General features: G+C 40.5%; 1 pseudogene; it reads right to left on the reverse strand.

Annotated features, from left to right (window-relative positions):
- Positions 1-128: 128 nt before the first annotated feature.
- Positions 129-16,475, reverse strand: part of LOC102866367 — an 81,639-nt pseudogene continuing 65,292 nt past the window's right edge.

Genomic DNA, 16,475 nt, shown 5'->3' on the forward strand with positions numbered 1-16,475 from the left:
AAGGAAGGAAGGAAGGAAGGAAGGAAGGAAGGAAGGAAGGAAGGAAGGAAGGAAGGAAAGAAGAAGGAAGGAAGGAAGCTTCCTTGGTTTGAATCCTTCCTTACTGCTTTGTTGCTTGGTACTAAGAGCTAAAAGTTCTCAACCAGCTGGATCTGCAGCTTTGACTCAATTGCCAACTTCCTGACTCTCAGGAATCTCATTTCCAGGTCCCTGCTGTTTTCCTGTGTGGTGCTGATTGTGGGCTCTAGTTCCCAGGAGGTACCCAGATTGACTGCCAGCTTGTTATTAGAGCCTATCTCAGTTGTTGAGCACGGCTTCTCCACCAACTCTGTGTTCTTTTTCCCATCCGCTTCCCACATAATGTCATCCTCTGAGAACACCAGCGGCTGTCCTGATGTATATGCCACACCAATGCTCTGAAAAACCACTGTCCTCTGAACTTTCAGAAACAATAAACAGAAGTTTGGGAATGGTGTCACCTGAAATTGTACTGTTGGACTGTGCTAGAGGCAAGAAAACCAATTGTTCTGGGCAGGGTTACTTGGCCTACAAGTAGTTCAATTGCTTCACCCAATGCCCACCAGCTTATTGCTCGACAGCACAGGTCAGCAAACTACGGCAAATGGGCCAAACCTGGCCTGGCACCTATTTTTGTAAATAAGTATCAGTGACACAGGCATGACATATTATGACTGCTTTTATAATACAAAGTTAGTGTTACCTTTTGTAAGAGAGACTATTATGGACCCCAAATTGTAAAATGTCTACTATTTGTTGCTTAAAGAAGAAAGTTTGTCAACTCCTCTAATAGACAATGATGAGGATATGATGGAGCCACAAGATGGAAGAAGCCTGGGATCCTCACTATGTAAAGAGACCTGCTTTGCAGTACAAAGAGGAGTTAGCTAAACTAATGACAAACCTCTGTTATACTGAGCTTTGGGATACATGTTGAGATATTATTTACTTCAGTAACTTCACCTACCCTAATGTGATAGATTAAAAACAAAAATGACGTCATATTTTTACCCTTTCTGGGAATCTCTTTTCTGTCTAACTTTGTAATGCCTTCTTATTGTGGGTGGTATCAATCCTTGACGAAATTCAATTGAAGAGGCCGTGGCACTTAGGGATAGCATTGCTGATGTCAGATGGATCCTGGTTGAAAACAGAGAATACCAGAAGAATCTCTATTTGTGTTTTATCTACTATGCAAAGGCATTTCACTGTGTGGATCATAACACACTATGGCTAATGTTGAGAAGAATGTGAATCCCAGAACACGTCATTATCCTCATATGAAACCTATACCTAGACCAAGAATCTGTTGTCCAAACACAAGGGAGCACTGCATAGTTTAAAATCAGGGAAGGTGTGCATGTCAAGGTTGTATCCTTTCTCCATATCTATTCAATCTGTATGCTGAGTAGATCATTCGAGCAGCTGCACTATATGAAGAGGAATATGGCATCGGGATTGGAGGAAGACTCATCAACAACCTGCATTATGCAGGTGACACAATCTTGGTTGTTGAAAGTGAGGGGGACTTGAAATGCTTGCTGCACAAGATTAATAAAGCCTTCCATTTGGATTGCATCTTAACATTAAGACAAAAATCTTCACCATTGGACTGAGAAGCAATATAATGATAGATGGAGAAGAATGAAAACTGTCAGTGATTTTATCTTAGTTGGATCCACAAACACCACCCTTTGTACCAGCAGTCAGGAGATCAGGAGATATATTGCATTGGGCAAGTATACTGTCAAGAACCTCTCCAAATTACTGAGGAGCAATGATGTCAGTTTGAAGACTAAGGTGTGCCTGATTCAGGTAATTGTCTTTACAATCACCTACTATGGATGCACAGAGCTCTAGTGGCCTAGTGGTAAGAAGCTATGCTGCAATCCCGAACGCATACACTTCAAATCTACCAACTGCTCCATGGGAGAATGATGAGAAATCTCCTCCCATGTGATTAACTGCCTCTGAAAACCTGCCAGTAGGTCAGCTATGAATTGGTTCTGACTCCCTGGTACACAACAACAACATTATAAATGTCTCTGTTGACCTAGTGGTACCTAGAAGCTGCACTGTAATTCCCAAAGCAAGTGGTTCTCTTCCACAAGCTGCTCTACAGGAGGATGGGCCATCCCTTCCCATAAGCGTTATTATCTCTGGAAACCCACTAGAGTGTCAACTATGAGTTGGTTACAACTCGATGGCAAACAGCAACAACAACTATGCATCTGAAAGCTGGACAATGAACAAGGATGACAGAAGGAGAACTGATGCCTTTGAGTCATGGTGTTGGAGCAGAGTACTGAATCACCCTTGACTACTGAAAGAACAGACAGATATGTCTTAGAAAGAGGATCGCCAGAGTGCCCCTTGGTAGAAAAATGGTGCACTTTCCTCTCACATACTTTGAGCATGTTACTAAGAGAGACTATGCTTTGGAAAGAGCCATCATTCTTGAAAAGTTGGAGGTTCAGCTAAAGAGAAGAAGAACTCAATGAGATAAATTGACACAGTAACCACAGTGGGGTTCAACAATGTCAGAGATGATGTGATGGCATGGGACAGAAGAGGCTTCAGGTCTCTTGTTCATAGGGTTGCTATTCGTCATAATTGACTCGATGGCACCAAACAACAACAACAAATAATAACTGTGCTCAATGGGATATTAGCATATAGAACATAAGCAGAGGCTTTAAAAAGCACATGCACATTTTTGTTTCCACTCTCTTACTCCCCAGCTTTTTCATAAGAACAAATCCAAGCTGGCCTGCTGGAAGACGTGATACATGAAAAAAACCCAAATTCCCACAGTTGTTCCACCTAAAGTCTCAGAATGGTCAGATTCCAAGCAAGATTAGCAGAGCCACCGTCCAACCTATAAACTGCTAAGCAAAAAGAAATGTGCACTGCTATATGCCTGCCAAGTAGTGTGGCAGTTGGTTGTTACATGCAGCATTACTGTAATAAATAACTGATACACATAATACATACGTGTATAAATTGCTTATCTTATTAATAAGCTGAGAACTTTATCTCATCTAATGTCTTTCTAAAATGTTATGTTGTTATTACATTTCCATATCACACATGAGGCCTAAGAAAGTAGCTACTTGTCCAAATTGCCCAAACTAAAAAATCAAATGGTGTTGCAGCCCAAACCATCACACTCCAACCACGGTGGGTTTAATGCAAAATTAAAAGAGCTTGTGTAATATTTTCCTCCAGTCCCACGAATTCAAATGTACACAGAAGTCAGGCACAAAAGAGACATTCCCATACTGCAAGAGTGGTCAGTGAAGGATGGAGATCTCAGGACTTGGAAAGCATGTGCCCCTCTGATGGGGCAGCCGCAGAGCAGTGGCAGTCAACCATTGCCACACAGAAGTACCACATAGGCTGCTACATTTGTCTGGCTTCTCAAGAGAAAACGGAAATTCAGAATTGTGTGTCCTACTTTAAGATATTGATTCTATTTACAAACCTATCAAAAAAATTCATTGCTCTTGAGTTGAAACTAACACATAGTTGACCCTGAAGCATGTGTCCAAGTCTATTAGTCACATGGGAAGAGATTGCTCACCTTGCTCCAGAGGAGCGGCTGGTGGGTTATAACCAACAGAGAGGTGCAGCCTCTGAGTTAGCAGCACTACTGCTGACGGACCACTCTGCCAGAGCTCTAAAACCCTCTACCGCATGTGGCCCCTGGGCTGCCAGCATGAGGCCCCTCTCTGCCTTATCCACACAGCACTTTACAATTTGCAAAGCACTTTTACATTCATTGTATATTTCTTCCTCATAAAACCCTTATAAAGACAAGGGGAAAATGGATATTATCACTGATACATTTGTAGATATGGAAACTGAGTCTTCAAGAAATTAAACACCTGGCTAGTGTTCATATAGTCAGGTCATTTAAAAAAAAAAAAAAAGCCCGTTGCTGTGGCATCAGTTTGGACTGGCAGCAAAACTACATGTATCAGAGCAGAACCATGCTCCACAAGGTTTTCAATTGCTTTTGGAGGAGTAGATTGCCAAATATTTCTCCTGAGGCACCTCTGAGTGGACTCTAACCTTTGGAGCTGAGTGTGTTAACTCTTAGCATAAGCTAGCAATTCTACGTAACTCATGACAAGAGAACTCTGGTGGTTTAGTGGTAAGGAGCTGCACTGCCAACTCAAAGACATGTGGTTTGAATCCACCACTGGCTTTGTGGGAGAAAGATGGGCAATTTCCTCCCGTATAATTAGTGCTTCTGACTTGATGATATACAACAACAACATAGTAGGAGTCCTAGGCAGCATCCACGTGCATTCTAGATTTCTGTATTGTTTTATTCTTTTCCACAACAAATGCACTTGATGATTGAAAGCTTTCCTGCTACAAGAGTGAAAGAGGAAGGGGAAGCACCATTATTTCAAGAAGCTACTGTCTAGTCAATTCTCCAAAGCTCTGTGCTAAGAGCAGATCTTTGTTTGAATTGGGAAACTGATTACAGTCATTCCCTCTAAGCAGTTTACTTTCTCTTATTTTTTTTTCCCCTGGAAGTGAACCATATCTACTTATTTAATTTTAAAAAATCTGCCCGCCTGTCAAATAGCCTTTGGCTGTAAAACTAAAGAAAATTCATAATTAAAGTATTAATAGAGTTTCAAAAGCTAGCAGAAATAATGATAAAAAAACATAGGCATCAAATCTACAAATTAAGCATAAAATTACATTAAGGAATAATTTTCTCCCAGTATCCAATCAAGGTGGATCAGCAGGCTGTAAAGATAATATAACATGCAGCAAACCATCTAATAAATAAATTGCCCTCATTAAAATGAGGATGTTTCTGCACAAGAAACAGAACTTTTATTTAGTTACTGCACTCTTTCAGAATTTTAGCAAATGTGTATTTGAATCAAAGAGCCTTAGTGGCTCAGTGGCTGCACTGAGCTTAGCAGCTATTGAAAAGTCTGTAATTCTCACCCACCAGCCACACTATGGGATAAAGATGCTTCTGTCTCTAATATAGGGTTGCTCTGAGTTGAAACTGACTCTATGGCAAGGGTTTGGCTTTGAGATGCTAGAATGAGAAGAGACAAGGAGAAGAATGTGGGGTGAAGGGAAGATTAAGCATTTTCAAAGTTCAGAAGTGAACATTAAGGCTTTAGAAGGCCCTACAGTTCTGTCTCTGTTTCTAGAGGCCCTGGATTTTCAGTGAGCTTGCAAAATTAAAGTGAACACAGAAAACATGTGCAAAAGACAGCAGGAAAATAGATAGGCATGGTCCTTGGGATCAAACAGGAATCACTTTTAGAAAAAACACCATTTCTAAACAGTCCTTTGTCTATGAATGTCAATGAGATCCTAAACAAGACCGCTTAAAGGCTTGCAGTGGTCCACAGATTGTAAACACAGAAAGAAAGGCATTTTAGGTAGTTTAAGGCAAAAGATGCAATTGAGATACCCATTGCTGAAATTTCAGTCTTTTCCACTTGACCTTGATATTGTTATTATTGTTAAGTGCTGTCAAGTTGCCTTTGACTCATAGCAACCCTATTCACAACAGCTCTGAACCCTGCTCTATCCTGAGCCAAACTCACTGTCTCTGACACACCTAACCTTATTACCCTAGTCACTGTGTTAATCCATCTCATGCAGAGCCTTCCTCTCTTGTGCTGTCCCTCCATCCTTCCAAGCATGGATGATCTGTTTTAGAAGTTTTGGGAAAGAGCACATTAGGGGAGATTTAAATTCTCCCATCAAAGCTACAGTGGTGATTAATCACCTGTATATTGCACTTAACGGTTTATGAACTCTTGTAGTCTTCAGGTCAGATACTTATAGGCTGTTGCTTCTGATGAGTTTGGAGTCTGGCTGCAAGGGCACATTAAGGAACAAACCAGGCAGATACCTTGTTTCCTAGCCTGTCTGCACCGGCTGGTTGAACACTCAGATTATGTGGAATGGGGAGACTAGAAGGTCAGGATCCTCCCTCCACAGGCAAGTCTGAGCAGTAGGCAAGTGCATTATTATTTATTTCTTGTTGAAAGAAACAGCTGGGTCAAACATAGGTAGAATATCATCATCCCCCACCCAGACTTCACTATCATTGTTAAAGACATTTTATCAAGTGGCTAAATACCAGTACTCAGGATACTGGCAAAGGACTTTCATATATTTATTATAAAATTTATTTTATATATATTTTTTTTATTTTTCTATAGAGACAACTACTTCTGAATCCCTGTATATAAAATATCACTAGGGCTTAAATGAGAGTTTTATCTACTATGAGCAACTAGCAGTTATAGTTCAGCAATCCATTATTCTTTTTTCTTAATGCCAAATAAATGGATTCTTCAGTAACATCATTTGTGAACAAAACCCAGTCACAACCCCTGTTTCAGTATTACAATCAAGAAAGGAGAAGGAACTTGCACAAACTACTTTACTGACATTATTACAGGTGTTACCTTCCATCTTCATCTTACATGACAGGATCACTCAGCACCCTACTCCTTGTTTTCACAAAGAAAAGTCTGATTATAAAAAATGCACACGTTGTTTGTTACTGTTATTGTTATGTGCCGTCGAGTCTCTTGTGGCTCATAGTGACCCTGTGTACAACAGCTCTAAACCCTGCTCTACCTTGAGCCAACCTCACTGGGAAAACATTGAAAAATAAGTGATGTTAAAACATGGGAGTAGTAGACCATTTGAAAATTTCTTAAAGATGAGGTTTTAGACAATGATGATCACAATGATTTATTAAGTTTCTAAGGAGTAAGCACTATGTAAAAGTGTGATGGCTGAAATTCTCATGAAAACTTTAGGAGATACAACTATTATACAGAAAACTGGGAAAATTGGTCCCCAGGAAGGAGAATCACTCATCTAACCCTGAAGTCCACACTGTTCAATGCTTCCTTGTTCTCTATCCCGTTGGTACATTCTTCTAAGTTTTCCCTCTTAGCACTCCTTTAGAAATTGCTCTTGTCACACAACTTAACATTGAACATTAGTGTCTATAAAGGCCACTGGAGCCTCATTTTTAGATGTTGTTGTTGTTGTTAAGTGTCATCAAGTCATAGAGGACTCATAGTGACCCTATGAAGCAAAGACTTGAACACTTGTATAACTGATCATTTCTCCATCTTCATAGAGTTTCCCGAGGCAAGTTATTTCGGAAGTGGATGCAACTCCTGCTTCCAAGCTTGTTTTAATCGGAAAGCTCCGCCAAACACTGTCCACCATGGATAAAACCCATTGTCACTGAGACCATTTTGATTTATAGCAACACTGTTTAATACTTATCAGGAGGCAGTTAGAATTAACTCAGAGGTATGTTTCATCTAGGTGATTAGGTAGGTAAAACAAAAGTAAAAAAAAAAAGATAAGAAAAATCAGAAGAGTCTGCAAACATATTCTAGGGAATTAGGAAAGTAAGGAAAATATTCACACTTGATACACACACTCAGCTAGTCTTCTGGCGTATGTATATTTACTGGCACACACCTAGCTAAGCAATTGTTAAAAAAGAAACAAATTTATGGGAAACATGAAGGACTTGACATTAAAAGGTTATTGTCTTAACATCTGAGGTATTGTCACAGAAACTCAGAACTGAGGTGTTTTTCCAAAACCAAGAAATATTAGATGAAACTGGGTCACACACACGCAGCAAAGAGTTACCTGTCCACATGGTGGCCTAAGATGGCAGTTCAAAGATGGTAGTAGGACTTGAATCAGAGATCTGTCACTATATGCACAGGCCAACATCCCATAATGAGTCTTGTCACCCCCTCCCAGACTTCCCTGCACTCTAGTCTGTCTTGAAGTCATGTGTGTGCAGAGAAGGAAGGAGAATCACAGTCATCCAACTGAAACTGTACAAACACCACACCTTCCTTTACTCCTGAAAAACCCCACTCCCTGTGAATAAAAGTCCTAGAAAAAACAGTAAGCTTTGGTTAGTCAGAGAAACACGGATTTGCTCCTCCCAAGCCCTGCACGTTCTCCTGCTGTATAATTTTCTTATTCTCTAATAAGTCAGTACCTCTTCTCCTCCTGTAGTAGTATTCTGAAGCTCTACTCTTGACTAAATCTATTACTTTCCTTCTGCAAAACTTTCTGACTTCTAGTCATTAATAGACTCAGAATTGAGCAATACCTTGGAAAAAAGATCTGGCTATCCTACTTCCAACAAACTAGTCATTAAAAACACATGGATACTGTATCAAATGTTTCAAAAATTTAAAAAAAGATGAAGTTTTCTGTTGAAATATGTAATAAATAGTTCAAAGTAGAAAAGTAGAAGATTAAAAAAACCACACGTGGAGCACAAGTATATCATTTTATCTAGACAAAATAACCTAAAACTCAGAATCAGACTAAGAAACATTGACTAAGGAAAGAAAATAACTTTCTTTTAGGAAAAACCATAATTAGCATATGATTTTTTATATAAATGAAATGCCTATCAAATTTAGAAATAATTTCTCCTTGACTATACTTCAAAAAAATTGATGTAGTTCACTTTAATTCTACAAATGCACCAATAAATATTTAAATGATATAATGTAAAAAAAAAAGAAGAAGCTGTGCTATAATCCCAAAGGCATGCATGCAGTTCGAGGCCACCAGGTGCTCCATGGGGGAAGGATGGGCAATCTCCTCCTGTGCGATTAACTGCCTCTGAAAACTCGTGAGAGTCAACTATGGGTTTGTTTCAATTCAATGGTACACAACAATAACAATTTTTTAAAAAATATGTAGGGGAATGTATTTTCTGTTCTTTTAAATGAGTATTGGTATATGCAATTATAGACACCATTTTATAAGTTTATTAATGGAAAGGGGAGGTAAAAGAACAACGGAGAGAATAGAAACAGGAAGAAACATAGAGAAACTGAAGCAGAGGGACAGGCTGGGGGAGAGTCAGAGGGAGAACAAGCTGCCAGGCCGTCCTTTAAATGTTTACATCTCCTACCTTTCCTGCCTTGATGGGAAGATCAACCAGTCTCAGGGTTCAAGATCAGCAAATCTATGAACTAAAATCCTCTATGACGCTTTTCTCTCCAAGTACAGTCTGCTGTACAAACTAATCCAATCCCCCAATAATCTTACATCCGTAAACCCAAGGTCATGGCTGTTTACACTGTGCCTATTAATAGTCATGAGCATTGTTGTTTCCTGACTACTGCTTTTAAAAGGCTGTTGTTGTTAGGTGCCAGCAAGTCAACTACAATTTACAGTGACCCAATCAACAGCAGGTCTGAACCTTGTCCTATCCTGTACTGTCTTCATCATCTCTACTACCCCAGAGGCCTTTATTACCATCTCATTGAGGGTCTTTCTCTCTTTTGCTCATCCTCCACCTTTCCAAGCTTGATGTCCTTTTCTCAGGAATGGCCCCTCCTAACAATATGCCCAAAGTACGTGAGATGAAGCTTTGCCATCCTCACCTCCAGTGACCCTATCCAACATAATTAAACCTTACTCGGAAGCTTCGTCTGACATACTTTGGACATGTTGCAAGGAGGGACCAGTCCTTGGAGAAGGATGTACTGCTTGCGAGAGTGGAGGGACAGCACAGGAGAGGAAGACCCTATTGATTCAGTGACTGGGCTGAGTCAGAGACGGTAAGATTGACGCAGGATAGGACAGGGTTTAGGGCTGTTGTACATAGAGTCGCTAGGAGTTGCAGGGGACCTGACAGCACATAACAACATGTTGTTGTTGTTGTTATGTGCCGTCGAGTCGCTTGCGACTCATAGCGACCCTATGTACAACAGCCCTAAACTCCGCTCTGTCCTGTGCCAATCGCACCGTCTCTGACACTCCCATTCCAATTCACCAAATCAATCCACCTCGCCTTCCTCTCCTGCGCTGTCCCTCCACCCTCCCAAGCATGATGTCCCTCTCCAAGGACCAGTCTCTCCTCACAACATGTCCAAAGTATGTTAGATGGAGCCTCAGAATTCTTGCCTCCAAGGAGCCACCTGATTTAACCCTTTCCAGGACAAATCTGTTTGTTTTCCTAGCAGTCCATGGTATTCTCAATACTCTTCTCCAGCACCACAGCTCAAAGGCATCAATATACTCATGTCTTTTGTCATGACATTTTGATTTTTTCTTTTCTTTCTGCTTATATCATGATATCTGATTAAATCATCCGATGACTTATTTTTATAGTAAAAGTATATATATGACCAGAGACAACCTATTTGATTTGCAACATGACAATAGCTTCTGGCTAAGCCAAGAGTCATCACTCTAGAAAAGAGGTTGAGGGTTTTCTAATGTATAACAGTAAATACACAAATAAGGCATGGGTCAGAGGAAAAAGGTTCATGCACTCAGCTGCTAACAAGTCTACCTAGATATGTCTTGGATGAAAGTCCTGGCGATTTACCTCCAAAAAAATCAGCTGCTGAAAACCTTACAGAGTCCACTTCTACTATGACATATGTGGGGTCACCCAATGTTGGAATCTTCTTGAGGATTTCTGGTGATTTAAGATCCCTGCAAACTACAGCTAATGGAATCCACTGCTCACTCTTGACATGAGTGTTTTTTTGTCAGATGGACAATGACTTAGTTTTCATTCTGATTAGGAAAGAAAGAAGTCTGATGACCCCCATGAAGCAGCTTTCTCACCTGCTCGGATATTCTATTAGAAAGTACTCTATTTCCAGCTGTGTGCTTGGCAGCCACAAGTAATTACCGTATTTTTCTGGAGATAATTCATAGTTGCACAATTTTTTGCAAATCATGCAATTTCCTTGAGTACTAGTTTCCTGTGTGTGTTATATGCAAAAATTTGGAAGTCACTCTGCTGTGTCATTTTCACCTGCATCTCTCTGATTACTAGTAATTTTGAACATTACTGCATGTGTCTGTGTGAATGTTCTCCTTTGTGAAGCGTCTTCATATTTTGTGATTAGCTTATTGATCTTTTTCTTACGGAGACCCTGTAAACTATAGTTATGAGATCCTTGTCAGAAATGTCATTGCCAATGGTTTTTCCCTAGTCTGCAGGCTTTCTTTTCACCAGATTGGAGAAGGTTTTTGATGCACAGAGGGATGTGATTTTTAGAAAGTCCCACTCATCTACTTTATCCTCACTGGTTGTACATTTTGGGCTATGTGTGAAATCCTATTTCTGTCAAAGGCTCGGGCTTCTAAATTTGATCCAATCTTGTTGCTTATGATATTCATAGTTTTGGATTTTACCCCTAGATCTTTGATTTCACTTTGAGTTGGTTTTTGTGTATGGTATGAGATGTGGATTCAGTTTCAGTTTTCTGCAGGTAAATGTCCAGTTTTCCCAAGATCATTCGTTAAGGAAACTGTCATTTCTCCATTAAATGGGGTTTGTGTCCTTGTTAAATATCAGCTGATTGTTGGAAGAAGGCTTGATTTCTGAGTTCTCAATTCTATTCCACTGATTTATGTGTCTGTCATTGTACCAGTGCTGTACTATTTGAAGACAACAGCTGTGTAGATTTTGAGATCAGGGGGTGAGATGTCTCCTACTTCATTTTGGTTTTTCATGAGAGCCTTGCTTATTCTGAGTGTATTTCCTTTCCAAATGAAACTGGAAATTCCCTTTTCTGTCTTGTTGAAAAATGAATTTGGCATCTATACTGGGACTGTGTTGAACCTGTAGATTGCTTTTGGTAATGGCAAAGCAAACAGTAAACATTGGAGAGGATGTGAAGAGAATGGAATATTTATGCACTGTTAGTGAGATTGTAAAATAGTGGAACCATATGGAAGGCAGTTTGGTGTTTTCTCAGAAAGCTAAACCTAGATGTCCCACATGACCTAAATATTCCACTGCTAGGAATATATCCCAAGGAAATCAGAACTGAGGTATGAATGGAGATATATACACCCATGTTCACAGCAGCATAATTCACAATAGCAAGAATATGGACCAACCCAAATGCCCATCAATAAATTAATGGATTGAGAAACTGTGGTACATCCACACAAAGGAATACTATGCATTACTAAGGAACAACAATTTTGTAAAATGCTATTTAACATGAGCGAGACTAGAGAGTCTTGTGCTGAGTGAAATAACTCAGTCATCTAAGGACAAATACCACAACTACTGTGAAAATAGGAGGATAACTAAACAAGATATGTGTAAATGTTCAAAAAAGGAAGGTGGGGAAATGAAGGGCAGAGAATGGGGAAGGGGACAATCTCTAGGATAGCAGAGGTTAGTGGGGGAAAGGTAAAGGAATAGGAAAGATTCTATGAGAACTTGAAGAGAAGGGGGTATAATAAGCATAGATCAATAGTAATTATCTATAAAATACAATGTAGATGAATGACTGTATAAAAACATAATCTATATAAGTGATTGTTGTTGTGTGTCATCAAGTTGGAACCAACTCATAGCTGTCAGCAGGTTTTCAGAGGCAGTTTATATGCACCGAAGGAGATTATCCATCCTTGGCTCCTCTGCCTGTGAAGGAGGCTGCCTGGGAAGGGTTCCTCCCGGCAAACAGCTCTGAGGTCTAGGCACTCAGCAGCCACAGTCAGAGCAGCACAAGCCCAGGCTCTCCCAAAGGCCTTTGCCTCCAAAGAAAGATGCTCATATCTGCTCTGACTTCGCCTTGCCATAAAGTAGGGGGTGGGTGTCATTCCAGCTATGAGTGTTTTTGTGAAGTGTTGGAGAAGGTGAGCGCATTGAACCTTTGGTGCATCTATAATTGTGCACCACACTCTGCAGTCATTTAAAAAATCACGATGTAACTCTCAAAAAGGGCAAACAATGTCTACCAGCAGTCTGCATAAGTCTTCAAACATTGCACTTGGAAGGTGAGCCATTTTCCTTAAAAGCTTTCTAATTATCCTTTGCCAAGTCTTCCTTATCTCTTATCTATGACAGGCTGCCAGCCAGAACACCCCCCATTCTACCTCATGTCCAACCAAGTGGCATAAATCAATTTTAGATCCCTGATTACAATGAGGGTAAGAAAAGCTTCATGCCTCTGTTCTCTCACCGCTATCCTAAACCTTGCAATCTCATAGTCATCTAGTCTCACAGATAACAGCAACACTGCCTTCCATCAGTCTCTCTCTGTCCTGCGTGAGCAGCTACCTGGAAAAATGAAGAGGAAAGGAGCGGGCTCAGCCCACTACACGCAGAACGTGGAGTCAGACCCCTTGTCTTCCTTACCTGCCCGTTGTTCTGAACTCTCAAGCTTTCCACAAATGTCCTGAGACTTACTGCCATGTAAGTCATTTGCACTATTGGGGAAAGGGGGTTAGTGGAGGGAGAGTCTGTCAACCTGTGAATCATTTCAACTAAACCTAAAGGAAATGCAAGAGCCAGAAAAATGTCTCTGTCATTGCTGTTAGGTCTCAGAGAGTCAGCTCTGATTCAGAGTGATTCTTTGTACAGTAGACCAACATGCTTCCCCATCCTATGCCATCTGTACAATCTCTGCTGGGTTTATACCCGTTGTTGCAGACACTGCGCCAATCCATCTTGAGGAGACAACTCCTCTCTTTCACTGACTATTTTTTCAAGTATAAAATCTTTCTCTAGGGACAGAACAACTCAGCTTCCTGCCTGGGTCCAACATAACCCGCTCCACAAGGAACTGCCTATAGCTTCTATCGGCTTCTGTTGGAGCTTCCTCTTTGACTGGACTGCTCTGGCGCACTCCTTTCCTACAGGAAGGTCTATCTTCACAAAGGGAAAGAGAAGAGGGTCCTCAAGCTGCACCAAAAGGACACACAAGCTTTCTGAAGACCCAGATTAGAAGGAAAAATAATAATATTTTCTGTGCATACATATGGATAGACTAACATGCATGGGTATTGCAACTATTTTTTCTGACAGCGGTAGAATATTCTGGAATCTGATCAAACAAGAACACATTAAAAAGGGGGGAATGTGAAATTATGCAGAATGAGTAGCTTTCAATCATGTTTTAAGTAGAATTCACTTAAATTTTAACCCTTCTTGTGCTGCAGCTGACATAGCCATGATCACATAATTAGCATGCATAATTCTTCTATTATTTTTACAACAGAAAATACTTGTTCAGGACAAAAAAAAAATAGCATAAACAGAAAGACCAAACCCTGTCTCTACTTAGACCTACAACCTTGTTAGCCTTCTATGGCTTTGAGAATTCTTCCTCTTACCCTGTTTTGTTTCCCTCTGCGTTTCCACTGCTCTCCTCCGATGTTGCTGCAACAGACAAGTTTAAAAAGTGTTATTGTGACAATCAGCTGATACCTGAGGCCCTTGGCCTGCTGCCAGCCCACTGAGGCTCCAGGGACTCCAGGGTCCGGGCATTATTTTTCACTCTGCTTCCAGCCAGAGGAGGAAGGGCCTTACCTGCCATTGTTCTACTCCCTCAAAGACAAACCGGAGGAAGTCCTGCTCCCCAGAAAAGGACTAGAAGAGATAAATAATCAATAATTCACCAGAACTTGAGGCGGGTGGTAAATGTGAGGCCTGAGTGATTTTAAAAAAAGAAAAGAAAAAAAAAACACTAGCTGGAGAAAAGCCAAGTTTTATTGATAAGGAGGATAGAGAAGAAATGTTTATGTTGCATCATGGGGAACCAGAGTCTCTGTTACCAAATATTAACTTTGAAGTGGAAAAATCAGGCATCGGGGTCAATGAAATTCCAAGAGACAACACTTAAAAGTGAGGGAAAATGCCCTCTCCAGTCACCCCAGATTCTGTGGTTGACTTGTCAGTTTTGAGGAGTCTCAGGTTCCTCTCAATCATATTAGTTCCAGCTCCTAGGAAACCTCCTTCTTATTTTCCAAACAGTTTACTACTGTAAACATGATAGCTCAACTAATACTACTCATTCATTCTTTTATCCATGTGTCCCTCATTCAGCACATATTCAGGAAACTCCTCTCTGTGCCAAGATCTGGCTAAGACACTGGGCCAAAGAAAGATAAGAGCCTGGGTGTCTCCTGACAAGCTTGCAGTCTTATGGTTTTAAATGCCTGCCTATGCTAATGACTCGCACATGAATATCTCCAGCCCAGGCTTCTCTCCTGAATTAAAAACACCCTGTTCCAACAGCTCTCTGGGATATCTAATCATATCCGGCATCCACTTCCTAAATAACATACCTCTGGAAACTCTATGAACCTTGATAAATGTCAATACTTGTAGAGGGGCTTCAGGCCTCTATGTCACTATGAATCGTGCTCAACTCGAAGGCAATTAACAACAACAGACATCTAAACTTAATGCGTCCAGATCCAGGCTTCAAATGGCTCTTCCTACAGCTTTCCAGTTTCAATTAGTAACAACTCCATTCTTCCTACTACTCAAGTTTTTATTGGAATCATCTGGGATTTCTCAACAGTTGGAGTTGTTTGTTGTTATTGTGGTTGGGTGACATCGAGTCAAGTACAACCCATAGGAACCCTATGAGCAACAGATCTGAACCATGTCCTACCCTGTGCCATCTTCACACTATATGACACAGTAAAGCCCGTTAAGGCAGTCACTGTGTCAATTTATCTGGTTGAGGGAACTGTAATAGCTACTTTTGTTTAGATTTTCTTTCCTTTTTTATTTTATATTGGTTTACATACAAAATTAAAATACATTTTATTTCACATATTCCTTCATTCACATTTTGTTCCATATGATCATTCCCATACATTGTGTTTTATAAAATTAATCACCATTGCTCTATGCCCACTATCATCCCATCTTTTCAAGTTCCTGCTGTATCTTTCCTAATTCCTTCATCCCCTCCCTGCAGAGAAAATGGAATACAAATAATCATTACCCTAACATTCTACTTAGGGAGCTCTGATAGTCTAGTGGCAAGAAGCTATACTGCAATCCTGAAAGCACACAGTTCAAATCCACCAGCTGCTCGGTGGGAGAAGGACAGGCAATCTCCTCCCATTCAATTAACTGCCTCTGAAAACAGGACAGAGGGTCAGCTATGAATCAGTTCTTACTAGATAGTATACAACAACAACAACAACAACAATATTCTACTTAAACTCATTGCCACAAGTTGGAACCAGCCCAGAGCTAACCTTATCCAGAAGGATTTCAGGGCTGTATAATAGCATGGAAGGAAATCACCCATCTTTCTCCCACATAGCCAATGGTGGATTTGAACTACAAAAAGGAACAGCCTTCTGGTTAACAGAGACTCCCTATGGATTATTCCACCAGAGTGCCCTAACGTGATATTGGTGGTGGTGGTGGTTACTGTACAATTGGAACCAACTCATAGCTGACCCTCCAGTGGATTTTCAGAGGCAATAAATCACACAGGAATTGATTGCTCATTTTTCTCCCCTGGAGCAGCTGGTGGATTTGAACCACATAGAGAACTGAAAGGGCAAAAAGGAACAATTAATGACTTATTCATTGCAAATACATTTTATAAGAGACACAAACGCAGGTTATACACATGGACTTCACCTGATGGTATGCA

This window comes from Elephantulus edwardii, unplaced genomic scaffold (genome assembly GCF_000299155.1).
Source record: "Elephantulus edwardii isolate Elephantulus edwardi_28Jun2011 unplaced genomic scaffold, EleEdw1.0 scaffold00001, whole genome shotgun sequence".
In the NCBI taxonomy this organism is placed as follows: domain Eukaryota; kingdom Metazoa; phylum Chordata; class Mammalia; order Macroscelidea; family Macroscelididae; genus Elephantulus; species Elephantulus edwardii.